This window comes from Lactuca virosa, chromosome 9 (genome assembly GCF_052849685.1).
Source record: "Lactuca virosa cultivar CGN04683 chromosome 9, Lactuca_virosa_CGN04683_v6, whole genome shotgun sequence".
NCBI lineage: Eukaryota > Viridiplantae > Streptophyta > Magnoliopsida > Asterales > Asteraceae > Lactuca > Lactuca virosa.
Genome location: NC_136434.1, coordinates 202,345,135 through 202,361,919, shown reverse-complemented (window position 1 = coordinate 202,361,919; position 16,785 = coordinate 202,345,135).

Below are 16,785 nucleotides of genomic sequence, written 5' to 3'. Positions count from 1 at the left end.
GAGTTTTGACATGTAACACGGGTTGAGGAGCATGTGTATCCTCTCAACGGCTCCAACGTTTTTTTTTCTTTAAATTAAATTTTCTATTATAAATACATTATCTACCAATTTAAAACCACATGTTTCCTTCTTTCAGTTCCATTCCATTCTCTACCTTATTTTCTATCAATTCCCATCCATTTTAGTCCATTCTCTTTACATTTCAATTTAAAATTTTAAAATGGATGTCATTTCTAAACCAGTTGTATCTGCAGAATGGTTCAAGATCGAAGAAGTGGCGTTGACTCGAGCATAGACTGAAACCTTCGAGAATAGGCATGTGAGTCAACATAGATTGTCGTATTTATGACGATCAATTCTGGATCATTTTAAGCAGCAACTTAGGGGTTCAGATCGTTCACCACATCAATTTTTTTCAAAATGGAAAGATTGTTGGATTAGGTGTCTAAGCCCATAACTATTATTGGTATGTACTTGACCCGATTATGAGCATGATCCCTTTGGGTTGCCTTCACTCATGCTACTTGATAGGATGACAAAAGGAGAGAGAGTAGGATTTATTATATAAATAATAAATTGGTACTCCAAATGGTTTTATTAATATATTACAAGATTAATATATTATTTGGAAATCACATTATTTAATTAGTATTGATCAGAAATTAATTTAGAATTAATTTCGTGGTCAAAAGAGACTGATTAAATAATTGGGGACTAATATTGCAAATCACTAATAGTTGCAAATGGGCTGATGGATCACCTTGGAATAAGGTTGGATGCATTTTATGGGAAGCCCATGAAGAATTCGTCTAAGGGGTATTCTAGAAGGTGTCTATGGGTTGCTTAAGGCCTAAGCAGTTATATTAGGGTTTCCACCTAAAACCCTAGCAGCCATAAGTATAAATAGACCCCAATATTAAGGATTTTCGTCCAATGCTTTATGAAACCCTAAGGTGGCCGAAATCCTATCTCCTAAGTCATTCTTCTTGCATTGGGTGTTTGTGAATCCATTAGAGGTGCAACACTTGGGGCACAAGACTTTCAGAAGTCCAAAATCAAGAAGGATTATACTTGTTATTGCTACATAACAAGTAAGGTAATGTTCTAAACCCTTTCATACACTTGAATTTCAGAATTATGTATGCTAGACTTAGGGTTTATACTTTGGATATGAATTTGCATGTATAACTTGGAAAAAACCTAGCTCCAAAGCATTAGAGTTACATGTACACCATAAGAATGTTGTAGTGCTCAAAACCCATCAGTGGTATCAGAGCCTAGGATGCATTTTCTGTTATATGATGCAATTGTAAGGTTTTCAAAGCTGGAAAAAAGTTTTCGTTTTTTGTTCTGTCTGATTCCACGACGTTGAAAAGCCTTCCACGACGTGGAATCGGATCTGATTTCGTTTCTGTCTGATTCCACTACGTGGAAAAGCCTGCCACGACATGGAATCGGATCTGATGGAAATATTCGGGATTTTGGCTTAAATTAGGTTTGGATAATTACCATAAGTTGTTTACTAATTAAAAATCCGATTTTTCACATATGGTAATGGATATCCTAATCTAATTGTAAGATAATGGTTAAATTTTAAGATAATTACTAGATTATATGATAAACTAATTATTTGTAAATTTTGAATTGTATTTATCTTGCAAAATAAAATTGGATTAGGTCAAATTTAGATAATGGTAAAATTATATGATTATTTTAATTATTTTAAATTTGATATAGAAAGTTTTGAAAAGTTTCAAAACTTGCCCTCAAGTTTTGGAATTTAAAATTTGATTAAAAGGTTTTACTTTTGAAATATTAAATTCTAAAACCCTAGTATTTTAAAAGTTTAAAATTACACCCTCATGGATTTTATTAATTAATTAATTAAGTGTTTTAATTAAAAGACAATTAATAAATCCATAGATAGGTTTAAATCTAATTTGTTAAAAGATTAAACCATTAGGATTATAAATATATAAAATACACCCTTATACTATATAAAATTAGAAGTCTAATATGTTATATATGTATAAGTAAAAAGTTAGTCTTACCATTAGTAGGCCTCATTCACGAAGCTGGTTGATAAGGGGTATTTAAGGAAGCGGCTTGTAAAATGACCAACATTGGGTATCCACTCTTACCCACCGCACCCTTGACTAGTGGAGGGTCGTTAGCCGAAAGGGTTTGATAGGACATTTAAATTCTCATTAAAAGTATAATGAAATATAAAGTAACTAAACCTTTTATAAATTCCTAATCTTAGTTACTTAGGAAAAATGTGAATTTGATGCTAACCCATGAAATTGCACAATGTACCTCGTTGGTCGTTAGTGGAGCGTATGTGGTGAACCGACACACTAGTATGGGAATAATGAAAGATGGAAATGGGTAGCTCGTAGATTATCATAGATCAATGGAGCGTGTGTGGTTAACCGGAACATTGATTAGGTGATAAACGTCTTCGAGAGTACCAAGCTAATTTGCATGTTTATTCACACCTTTTTGTGATCCTCGGTATCCCAGTCACAAACTTGAAGGGCATAATCGAGATTAAACATGCCATTGAAAAGTTCAATGAATCTCAAAGAATCTAGGAATTTCAATTCATTTAAAACCTAATGTTCATTTTCGTTTTTCATGGTGGAAATTGGTAAATTGTCGTTTACCTACCTTCAAATATTTTGCAATTGGATTATGGCATCCCTCTTCCGAATTGTGGAATATTGTGTTGGGTCCTAGCCTTAATATTTCATTTGGGTGTTATATTAAGGATTGAATCAACTAACTTGAATTTCTCCCTTTTGTAGATGTCTAATTCTAACAACTATGGTCTTCCCGAATCTTTTGGAAAAAGCTTTCCACATGAAGATGATGTTCCACGATTGGATCATGGAAATGGAAATCATTCTTCACTTCCTCCACCTCCTCCAATAGTTCTCCCTGACCCACGTGTTCGTCGACTAGAAAAGTTCAAGGTCACTCAAGCCCTATTGGCAAGCAAACACGAAGATGGAAAATCTATATGTGCTCACGTCTTGGAGATGAAGTTGCATATTGACAAGTTGGGAATGTTGGGTGTCGATGTCTCGAGAAAACTGGCTGTTGACTTGGTTCTTCAATCGCTTCCTGAGTCATATAGTGATTTCATTAAATATTACTATATGACAGACCTCGATGTGACCCTTATCAATCTTACATATTTGCTAATTGCTGCTGAATCAGAAATGATTTGGCGCACTGGTAAAGCAAGTTTGAATGAACGATCCGCTTCCCAAACTTTCATGGACATTGACAATTGAGACATTAGAAGTCCAGAAAAATTTTCTCTACCCAATGGAAAGGGATCGGCCGAGGTCAAACGGTTTGACCGGATGGTAAAGAGAAAGGCTAAGTCTAAGATTGTCCCATGTACCATCCCAAAAGAGTCTGTTTGTTTTTATTGCCAAGAGAAGGGGCATTGGATGCGAAGCTGCCATATTTACCTGAAAGATCGCAAGGATGGAAAAGTCAAGATGTAAGACTCTGCTTCAGGTAAATCCACTATCTAACTCTATTAAGTTCCTATTTGTAGATTCTTAATACATGATGTGATAATATTATATTTTGATGTTTTTTAGGATCGAAGAAAAGAAAGGAAGCTTAAAGGAAGAGTAAGCTGAGTCTGATCGCGAAGAGATGGATTTCGATCGCATTGTTCAATGATCAGATTTTTGAGCTGCTGCTTAGGAGTTATGATAGATTGCTTAGGAATATTAGTAACATAGTTTTCATATGTATTTGCATTGTAAGGACAAGTTTTTCCGCAATTTTATAAATAAAAAAAATTGATTTTATTTTATTTTATGTTTCCTTGCAATGACATTTGTGAAAATTGTTGTTTATATGTTTCTATTAATAGCAATGTTGAAAATGGTTTGATTCTTAGTTATATCGATTGTAGTAGTGTCGTAATTTTCTAAGTAAGGAAAAATTCTCATCGCTCAAGTTTCAATTAGAAAGAATCTTAGAATCATGTGATTTGAATTATATGATGTATGAAAATCTTGGTACTTGGGAAAATTGGGACTAATTCCTTGTTCGCATATGTATGTGAGTCAAGTGAAGGACTAAAGGATCTGGTACACATTGATGTGCACTGGTCAAGTCCGCCACAAAGAATGATAAGACTATTCATCATGATTTACTAACAATTTAGTAAATATGGTTATGCTTACAAGATTAAGTGTGATTCTGAATCATTGAAAAAGTTTCAATGTATAGCAGAACGAACAAGAAGAATCAATTAGGCAGAAAGATAAAAGTTTCTCCAATATGAAAGGAAATGAGAGTACTTGAGTATCGTGTTTTATGATCATCTTAGTGATTATGAAACCATGTCACAATTGATCCTCTAAGGACACCTTCGTACATTTGTATGGCTAAGAAGAGGAATCGGGAATTGTTGAAATGGTTGAATCAAAAAGGGTGAGTCATACTTCGTTTCAAAATCAAGTCTTAGAGTTGTACTCCAAGATTGCACCTTGAGTGACATATCTAAAGTAGGTTTATAACACCTCATGAAATGTGGAGTAGAAATGTTTCTTACTTTTGACATTTGAAATTGGTAGTTGTGATGTCCTGGATAAGACGAAGATCAACTAAGACCAATTGCGTGAATTGTTTTTCTTGATAAGAATCCGCACTAAATCTTGAATATTTGTTTGTCAAGGAATGTTTCTTGACAAAAGAATCTTATATGTCAAGAAGTCAGTGAGAGTCTTAAAGATCTTGAAAAGTTTCAGGAGCTAATCAAGAATAAACCTATTGTGTATCACTAGCTCACGACTTGAGTTTTGTGACCTATCGTGTTGACACATTCTTGTTTCTGTGCCCATTCCTGTTGACTATGCATGTGAGTTCTATGATTTCTCATTTGAATGCATAAGGAAAAGCACCTTGATCAATGGAAAGTACATTAATCTGTAATGGTGAGCTGCTCAACAACTTGGAAGACATGGTAGGCCCCTGTACTACTAAATGGCGAGAAATTAAGATTAAGCAAGTTCAGTCCAAATGAGTTTGAATTTGTCATAGACCTTATCTTAAGATAGTGGTTGGAAATGTCAAATTCACATGGATAGGAACACATACACCATTAAATCTAAGTGGCAAAAGGTTTCTCTCCAATTCATGAAAATGATTGTGAGGAAACGCTTTCAATAAGTGGAGTTTAAGGAGTTAGCAGTTGTGTTAATTGTGTTCTCAAATATGAGTATGATTACGGCATCCCTTTTCATAGTTCAAATTGTGAGAAATGGAAAATAAGTCTGAATATTCGGGACTTATCGTTGTAAGTTCTGAAATTGTTTAGACACACGTATGAGCTTTCTAATAGAAGGTGTACGAGCTTATATAAAAGCTTATCGAAGCATCTTGTGTCATAAATCTGAACTTTGTCAAGAAAGTCAATAAGTATTGATTTCTAGAAGTCCAGCTGATTTCTAAGTACATGTCAAAGATAATGGGAGCATAAGTGTTATGCCAGTAAGAATGTAATTATTATCCTAGTGGGAGCACAATTCTTACATTAAGTGTTGCGATTTAGCAATGCTATATATAGGATACAAAGTTTTAATTTGTAAAGTTGCAGAGTTTGAAAGGTTGTTTCGCTATAGTAAAGGAGAAGATACTTATACTTTATTTTGAATCTAGAAGTTTAGATTGAAGTATTAATCAATCTTAGTCATGAGCATATATGATTACCATGATGAAATGTTTCAACATTGGAAATTCTACATATAACATCATTATGGCAAGAGACTGGTAAGGTATCATGTCTTTATGTAAGACATTATGAATCATATCCAATATGCTTTGGGTATAGGATCGATTGCATATGCTGTAATATTCGACCGTTCTGTCTTTCCAAATGCTTAGGGCATTAAGAGGGAAAAAGACCAGAACCGGACTAAAGTAGTTAAACAAATGTCAAGGACGATCTAATGTTCGCTAATGATTTGTCGCTTGTGGGCAGTTGGAAGTATAGTAATGAATGGATGATATTGACATTATTATGAATAGATAGGATTCTATTAAGAATAGATTGTCATATGGCAAATATGGAAATGTTTCCATAATGGGAGTTGGATATTAAGAATCTATGTGTAGAAACTTTTATGCAAGAAGGATTTTCAAAGGAATGTACTTTGAATATGAGACTTCGTATCTATGGAATTGTCTTGTAACAATCTCCAATGGAATGTTTTGTAATTGGAAAAGTCGCTGTGACTTTGGTGCCTCGACATTACAAAAGGATCATTGCATATAAGTTTAGAATCTAACACGTTTTAAATAGTGGCAAGAATTTTGTATTCTTGCACTTAGAATAAGGATTTGAAATTGTGAAATGAGCATCATTGAAGTTGTGTTCAATTGATCTATTTCACAAAGAGAGTACCATAGGTAAACATAGTGTGCATGATTGGAGCAGGGGATAAATATTGTTTTAATTCAAGTATTAAGTTGATTACTCGAAACATTATGCAATGAATAATGTGTAATCAATATGGTGATTAAATAAGAAGTGTTTTATTTATACTCAAAAGTGTTGAGACCATACTGGATTCAATTATTCTTGTGTTTCAATTCGCATGTTTTGACTTCCTGAATAATAAGATTATTTAAACATCCACAGTCAATCATACTTTGGAAGTAAGTAATGAGGTAAGGATGTCATGAATTCGACTGTAGATTGTCTAAAGTGTATAGACATAGCAAAAGTTTGCTGCAGTGTTCATGAGTGCTCCTGAAATAAGATTTGAGTATTGGATTAAACCCACACTCACGTGAATCAATTCTTCGATTTTATCACGAGTGATTGTGAGACGATAATATCTTATATTCTTGAAACAAAGACATATGAGTTTTTGTTAAAGAGTCGGTTGCGCATTGATAATACGTAAACGCATCAGTAACTTGATGTTATAAAACGTATTGTTGTGTGTGATTTGATGAGTAAATAGTACAAGCATATGTGTCGAAGTTTATCCATTCCTGTTACCCTAAGAGGGATAAAAACGATATCTGTGGGCCCCTCGATGATTTAGTGATGACACCCTAAAGCACTTGGCCAAGCCTGGACGGATTTGATTTGTTCAATTAGTCAGTCGTCATAAATCGGAAATCGGGAAACAACACATGAACAGAGACAATGATTATAATCCATGTCTCAGTTCATACAATATCTAGAATGGAGGAATATTTGATCCCTTATCTAAAGGACGCGTTACTGATAAGATCAGAGTTTGACAACGACTTTTGAAAGCTACGATTGCTAATCAGTTTTGAATCCGTACTTGCAATAATAGTTATTAGACTTATCCAAGTGGGAGTTTGTTGGATTAGGTGTCTAAGCCCATAACTATTATTAGTATGTACTTGACCCGATTATGAGCATGATCCTTTTGGGTTGCCTTCACCCATGCAACTTGATAGGATGACAAAAGGAGAGAGAGTAGGATTTATTATATGAATAATAAATTGGTACTCCAACTAGTTTTATTAATATATTACAAGATTAATATATTATTTGGAAATCACATTATTTAATTAGTATTGATCGGAAATTAATTTAGAATTAATTTTGTGGTCAAAAGAGACTGATTAAATAATTGGGGACTGATATTGCAAATCACTGATAGTTGCAATTGGGCTGATGGATCACCTTGGAATAAGGTTGGCCAAAATTTATGGGAAGCCCATGAAGAATTCGTCTAAAGGGTATTCTAGAAGGTGTCCATGGGCTGCTTAAGGCCTAAGCAGTCATATTAGGGTTTCCACCTAAAACCCTAGCAGCCACAAGTATAAATAGACCCCAATATTAAGGATTTTCATCCAATGCTTTATGAAACCCTAAGGTGGCCGAAATCCTTCTCTCCTAAGTCATTCTTCTTGCATTGGGTGTTTGTGACTCCATTAGAGGTGCAACACTTGGGGCACTAGGCTTTCAGAAGTCAAAATCAAGAAGGATTATACTTGTTATTGCTACATAACAAGTAAGGTAATGTTCTAAACCCTTTCATACACTTGAATTTCAAAATTATGTATGCTAGACTTAGGGTTTATGCTTTGAATATGAATTTGCATGTATAACTTGAGAAAAACCTAGATCAAAAGCATTAGGGTTGCATGTACACCATATGAATGTTGTAGTGCTCAAAATTCATCAAAGATATGCAGGGAAAAGTGAAAGAGTTTAAAGTATTCACCCACAAGATGAATACCCGCTAGCCCGAAGTTATTGTTGTGTGGTTTTAATTTATGTTATTGTAGTGTGTTTTTTTAATTAAATGCTATTTTTAATATTATTGAATATTTTGTTGGTTTAAAGTCAGTATACGTTTATTTTAAAGATTGAAAAAATTTATAAAAAAAGTTATGTTTTATTTTATTTTGAATTTTCTAAATAAATTAAATTAAAAAAATGATGTGACAAGTGTGTTTGGTGGGCTGCGAAATATGTTATTTTTAATGTGTTGTGTGTTGGAAAAGATTAAAAAAAGATGAGAGCGAAAAGCTTATGAAGCTAATATGATAGTAGGTTGAGTGAGTTGGTAGGATTCCACTACTTCCTTTCTTAGGTTAGAGGGAGTCTTTCCCTCCCAACCCACTCAACCTATCGTCACATCAACTCTACATCAACTTTTCTTTCTTTTCTATCTTTAATCTTTCTCAACAAAAAACATATAGAAACTCATCTTTTTCCAATCTACATAACTCACTCACTTTTTAATTTTAAAATAAACATAAACCAACTAAAAACCAAGGTTGTAAAAAACGCTCGACGTTAGCTAGTCGGTGGACTGGGGTTAAGGGATTAATCGGTTAGGCGGGGATTAATCGGGGATCATTAATTGCTAAATCGTTAAATTTTCAAAAATTAAATATGACTAATATCATAACAAAAGTCATAAATAATACTAAAATATTAATAAAATAGGTTAATATAATTAATACAACATTAATCATTCCTCAAATGGTTTCTATTGATATAAAACTTCTTCAAAATGTTTCAATTTCATCGTTTTCTACTATTTCAGTCATTTTGTAAGCAGGGGTTAATCGCTAGGCGCCCTCTAATCGGTCAGGGATTAATCGGAGATTAATCGGGATTTTTACAACACTGCTAAAAACATGCAAATTTTTTTGGGTACAAATATAGAAGCATAATGTACAAATGGTCATTGCATGGTTGAAAATGGTGGATGCGCATTAGGGAAGCCGCATATCAATCCACCACTCCCAACCCATTGACGAGGGAATGATGTCTTGTTCCATGGATAGTTTCATTCGAGATTGTGATCCCCCCTGCCATGACTCCGTCCTCCCTGATGGAGGTAGGAGTGGTTTCCTCCCTACCCACTCAACCTACTGTTAAATCAATTTTTATCTCTACTCTTTCTTCTATATTTTCCAACCCACAATACATAGAAATAATATCATCTTTCCCAATCAACTCAAGTAAAAATATAAAAACACAACATAATGTACAACTTCTTAAGCCTATGGTACGAGGGAGAGGGAGAGGGAGAGAGAGAGGTAACGAGGGGCAATGCTCTTGGAGGTACCCCATTACTTCCAATCCAATCTTTGGCTTTCCTAGCCAATCCAACCTCCCTAATGGATTAAAAATTTAATCTCGATAATTGTACATAAAAGATTTTTTTATTTAATTCGAACAAAATAAATTAATTAGATGTACATAAAAGACATGGCTTAACTTATAGGACATTAATCGTTTATCTATTTGTTCTTTTCCTTCTCTATCTATTAATATTTATTAATCTTAAAATTGATAAATATTGTGAAATTTGTTTTTAGAATGTACATATAAAATGACCAACATTCTGACAGTTTATTTGCTTTCAAAAAACAATATTTATATACACAACATTTTATATGAACGTCATCATCAATTTATGCATGGTATCCATATAAGACTTAATGGAGAAAAACACTTGTTTTGGAGATTTTGATTTTGTCTGTGTTTTCGAATACCAAAATTTACATTTTTTGTATCTATTTATATTCAACATACAGTTTAATAAAATTTGATAGCCCAGAAAAAAAAAAAAAAAAAAAAAAAAAAAATATATATATATATATATATATATATATATATATATATATATATATATATATATATATTTGAAATTTTATTTTTGAAAAAGGTGGTTTTCTCATATTTTGAATCGGTCACATCTCAACTCTAGATCAACGATGGTTTCTTATAACTTTTGGAGAAACACGTGATAGATAGTGTAAATTTATAGGAGCAAGACTTTGTCGTTTCGACTCCATACATTCTAACTAATTAATAATATTTGAAATATATTATGTTGGATTTAGAAGTCCAGTAACAAAAGCTAACTTTTTCTCATGTCATTTCTCATTTTTCTTTCCTTTTACCGTTATTGCAATTTGTTTGGTTATTATTAATGTTGATATGTTTAGAAAAAAAGGTTGTTAGCTGAAAGTGCAAGCTAGAAATTATATTTTATTTGTATATAAATGTTTAACAAAAGTAATTGTAAACTTTTAAATAATATAAAATACATTGATAATAAAAACTCAATTTTTTCTTAAAAGCTACTTATGCTCTGTTTGCATATCAAACTAACTTATTAATAAGTTTATTTATAAGCTAATTTATAAATTACAATAAGCTTTTTTTATGGTTTCACTAAATACTAAATTAAAATAATCTAGCTTATTTTTGTCAAACATTACACTTAATATAACTTTTGGATTTTGAACTTTTAGTTCTAGATAAAACTTAAGCTTGTAACAACAAACAATTTTTTTCTTTAATTAAAATTGGTTTAGGAAAAATATTACACTTAATATAACTTTTGGATTTTGAACTTTTAGTTCTAGATAAAACTTAAGCTTGTAACAACAAACAATTTTTTTCTTTAATTAAAGTTGGTTTAGGAAAAATAATACAAAAAACCATTAAGTTTGTAAAAATTTGGATGTTTTACCCTAACATGAGTAATATCACATATATATGTAAGTACATGGCTGAACTTTGTGAGATATTTGCCATAAATGACATTTAGCCGATTCTCCACACTCTAGTTGATTACCATGCCACATGGTTGTCAATTTAGAAGATGACTAAGCTTAATGGTGGACATGGTTTTCCCCCTCTCACCTTGATTGTTTAGCTTCTCCTTCATTCTTTTCGTTCCTCGCTTTCTCTCTTCATCTTTCTTTTTCAGTTGCAGAATTGAACATCACCGCGCCACCCTCACCCTCCTTACCGCTGATCTTTAATCTCCTCATGACCGTCATTTTTTTATACTCATCTTTCTTTCGCGGTTGCAGAAATATGGAAGAAGGGTTCAAGGAAGTTTTTAGATGACACATTTGTAACGCTCGCGTTTCCTGCTAGATTAAGTCATAGTCTGTAATTACTTTGGTCAACCATTGTAATCTTTATATGAATTAGAAATGATTATTCATACATTTATGTGCTTACGTGTTTCATAGGATATTATGTGTAAATTATTTGAATATTTTATAATAAAATAAATAAATTAAAATACGCATCAGATTACTTTGGACAAGTAATCTTAACTTAGTTATAGTATACGTTATAAGGATTCCGAAGACATAAAGAGCGTTCAAATCCGACTTCATATGAAAAAGTTATTCTTCTTCGGAGTTTCACGATTAAATCGGTACGACTCTACGTTTCGTAAAAACTAGATTTTTGATAAATTACTTTTTATCCTTAGTGATCTAAAGGAAAGCCGTAGTAGTCATTAAACCGAGAGCATGCATATAGAGAACGTCCAAAACTGACTTCGTGAGAGGAAGTTATGATTTTTCTAAGATTCGGCGTAACAGTATCCTGCTTAAAAATTGAATTTTAGATCGGTCGACTTTTATCCAAAATAATCTAAACAAGAGTTAAAGATCTCGTTAATAGGAGTTCAACGATATAAAGTTTGTTGAAAAAAGACACCGGATGAGAGAGTTATGCTTTTTATATGGACTTTAATATTCTAAGCATGTGTGAAAAATATAAATTCAAAATAAGCCGACGGAGTCTAAAGAAACTTGTAGATCTCGTCGAGAGATTTCCGGGGATATAAAGAACGTTAAAAACGGAGTTCGTATGAAGGAGATACGCAATTTTGAAAATCTGAAATTTGGTACGCGTGCGCGTCTGAGCGCAACACGCCCAACAAGACCATGCAGCCTATCCACTTTTCACCATGTGTCAGGCCAAAATTTTTCCATGTCACTATGTCCCGACCAGGAGCACAGCACGCCTCCATGGTGCACGACGCGCATCCCAAGAAATCATCCTATAAATAGCATCTTATTCCCTTTTCAATCCTCACACCATCCTGTTGACATCTCTTTGAAATATTCGTTATTTAGCCCATTTTCCCTCGTTTCTATTCTGCGGCGATGACCTGCGACGCCTTTGAGTACTCATCTGAGTAGTAGCCTACGATTAGGAGATCCCGAGTCAGTATTCTGCCCCGACTAGTTCCCGGTTATCATCTATAGTACTCTGTAAGTGAGCGACACTTACTCTGCCTCGGTGTAATTTATAATTATAGTTATAAGTCGTTACTAGGAACTTATAAGTAAGATTTATCAATGATTCCAAGTCGTTATACTTCTTGATCTATTTACGAGAGTGATGTCTAGGCTGGATTTAGTGAGGTGTTTAAAGTGAGATTTCCAAACAGTATATTCTGTATAACAAATGAATAATTTACAATTATTCGTTTTGCTACTCTTTGAATCTTTTCAAAGCATCAGAGTTATGCTTAATCTTATAAACACAACGATATTTACCGAAACATCAGTAAATCATGACGAATAGAGTTATCGTCTGTAACACCGTAAATTTCCAAACAAAATTTTCATTTAAATCACATAATTCTCATAACGCATTTCACAAATTCTCATTTATTTAATTCACAAATCACAACTCCATAAATGTTTAATTAAGACTCCAGGATCCTCAAAACATAACTCTTTCTCTGGTGTGTACAATTAAGCCGGTGCCTTCTCGCGATCCTGAGAAAACCTGAAACACATATCACATAACACGGTAAGCACGAAGCTTAGTGAGTTCCCCAAAATACCACACACAACTCTGTAGCCACTCGAGGCTATAACATAGTAAGACCCTCCGGTCAATGTGTCTCAGTTGGACCCTCCAGTCCCACAACTCTGGTGGACCCTCCGGTCCTAACTCTGTGGACCCTCCGGTCCTAACTCTGTAAACTCTGAGTAATACATAGCATAAATCACAAAGAAATAATGCAGTATATCACATACACAGATAAGCACATAAGACAACTCAGTCACACACAAATACCACTCATGGTAAAGTATAGTGAGAAGACTCACCTCTGATTATGAGCAACCCCTATAAACGCTACTGCTATGCACCGGCCTCTAACTTTGGGCCAAACCCACAATTATCGCACTTAGGAACTAAGTCCAAAATCTCACTCACTAGGTCTAAAGGTAGTCCATTAACCAGCCCATCAATGAACTATAACTCATTGGGCCCACCAAGGCCCAATAATAAATGGGCTCTCCTAAGGCCCAAATATCAAATCTAAATGGCAAGCCCAACTCAAGGGCCCAAAGCACATATGTATAATCCTCTGGTCCAAAACTCTATTGCAACAAGCCCAAACTCCAGGCCCAACTTAAGTCTTAGCCCAAAAGTTCACAGTAAGGTTACGCGGGGCGTACCTCTCTTGGTACGCTCAGCGTACTCACGCATGCATGAAACTGATCGGGGACACCAACCCAGTACGTGGGGCGTACTGGAACTTACGATGGGCGTATGCCCAGTTTTGCTTAGTCCATTCTCTTGGTCTTAACCCGTTAAGACCTTAACTCATATCTCAGATCTGGACTTCCTAACAGCTCTTACTCCATAAAGTCAGTGACTTTAAGCCTTTGCATGGCTGATTTGGTCATAAACACTCAAAACACTTATCCATTTTTCTCATGAAAGCTCATATCTCATGCATGACTTAATCCTAATGTCCAAGACCTCATTTTTATGAATCCTCTCCACTAGAAACACTTAAAGCGACATATATTAGGCTCTGGAGTTCAACAACTAATAAAGCTTCAATCTTTAGGGACCAAAAACCCTAAAATGGACCCAAAACAAAAACTAGCACAACAATAAGCAAGTTTCAAACTTGATACCTCTGGAATATGCACCAACAAGAGAAGAACATAGATCCAAAAGCTAGATGCTCAAGCTATTCTCTTTCAAAGCTCCTTCTTCTTCAAAAGCCAAACATAACAAGTCATCACCAAACTAGATCCACATGAGAAAGCCACCAAGATTCAAGCTTTATGCTTTCTGGAGCTAGATCAACCTGATTAGGGCTTGGATCCACAAGCTCCAAGCCAAGCAATGCTTCCTCAAGGAACTCCTTCTTCCACAATATGCACCAAAAACTCACTAAATCACCAAAATGCTCAAGAATCACTCAAATGGAGGCTTAGGGTCGATTTCTAGGGTTTAGAGGGATGGAGGCTGAAGATATTAGGGTTAGGTTATGAGATAAGGAGCTTAAATAGGGTCCAAGACCCTAAAATAGGGTTCAGGTCTGATCAGCGTACGCCCAACGTACATATGGTACGCCCAGCGTACTCCGAAGAACATTCGCGACCACCCCTGGTCAGTACGCCCAACGTACTCCAAAGTACGCCCAACGTACTTCCTTCTTCACTGGTACGCCCAACGTACGCTTTGTGAACGCCCATCGTACTCGGCTAAGCCTGAAACCACAAAACTTCTGAAGGCCATAATTTCTTCGTTATAAATCCATTTCCGACGATCCTTATATCCACGAAAAGGTAAGGAGAAGCCCTAAACTTCTATCAAATTTATTCCTCCTGAAGCCCACTCGAACTAAGATCCAAAATTCATGAAGAGCCCGAACCAGCGCCTTTAACAATACATTTGGGCTCTAAATCACAAACCGAACTCTTTTATCACACAACCTACCTTACCCACATCCCAAAAGGGCCTAAACCTTTCTCTTTCGAAGCCTCAAAATCTTCTCATACTCGGATTAAGGCCCACGGGCCTTAAATAATAAAACTATCCAGAACAGGATGTTACATCGTCCTTTGTGGTGGATCTGAATAGTCCATATCAACATGTACTAGATCCATTAGTCATTCACTTGACTCACATAAACATGTGATCAATAAATTCTTCATAATTTTCCAATGAACAATATTCTCATACACTATACAATACGACTTGTAGAACACTAAGTATTTGTCCAGTTGGTGATGAGATTTCTTTTCACTTCGTCAATTATGACAATACCACAAGCGATATCATATGGATGAAATCCACAATTAATATTGCTAATATTAGAAATGTAACTAACACTTTCATAAATGCCATTGCAAGGAAATATAAATAAGGCAACTAGATAAACCAAAATTTCACTTTATTGAAAATAAACAAAATTTGGAACTTGTCTCTACAACGCATAAAATGAAAATCATGTTTCTAGATATCTCCAAAGAGTAATATCAATCTATTAAATTATCCAAACTCTTTAGTAGTAGCTCCAAATTCTGATTATCGAAACAAATGGGCCCGTTGAGGTCAACACAAGGAACACTCCAAGAACTAGCATTTCTCTTTACAATACGATCAAACAGTTTGATATTGGACGACCCCTTTCCATTGGGAAGAGAAAAAATTTCCTGGACCACCATTGTCACCATTGCCAATGTCCATGGAAACCTTGGAATTAGACCCACTAAGCATCTCTTCTTTAGATATGCTCTTAAACATTTATGCTTTAGCAAAAATCAACATTTGTGTTAGATCAATTAGGGTCACGTTGATACTCCTCATATAAAAGTTCTTAATGAACTAATCATATGACTTTGGAAGCAAGAGAATAACCTATTCAATGGCTTGCTCCCTTAGGAAATGACACCCATCATATCCAACTTGTCAATGTACGCTTTCTTTTCAGAACATGTGTACACACAAAGTTTCCATCTTGATGTTTATATGCCAATAAGGATTGAGTAATCTCGTATGTTTCAACTTGAGGAAAATGTGACGTTGGGAGAGTCACAAGAGGAGGAGGTGGAAGAAAGATGATGTCTAGTTCCATCATTTTCTAAGGAAGGGAAAACAATTTTAACTTGACTTGAAATTGGAAGACCATCACTAGAAGATTGAGGAAAACTATTTCCTTAAGAATGAGGAAGACCATTTCTATATTTAAAGATATTTTAAAAAAAGGAGAAAAGGAGAATTCAAGTTTATTGATTTTAATTCTTAATTATTAACCCATAAATTCAAATTAAGGCGGTTCCATATTTTCGATTCGAACTTTGAAGAGGGATGTCATATTCAAATTCAAATCTATTTTAGGTAGGTAAGGATTTTACCAATTCCAATCTTATGAAACTCCTAGATCTTTTAAGATTCATTGATTCTTATCAATGATGTTGGGTCATTGGATTGCGTCAATTGTAATTATTTTATATAGTCCAGTTTATGTAACGGGTTGGGCTTGTCCACCCGATGTCTTTAATGATTAGGTTTTAGGTATAAATAGTGCATGCATGCACCGTATCTCGTGTTTTAAAAAGGATCTTGTAACCTTACATTGCCTTTACAGTAGCAGTTCTTCATCGAGCTTTTCTAAGGCACTGCTTATTAATCATTCAACACAACTTTGATTTCTATTCTTTGTGTTT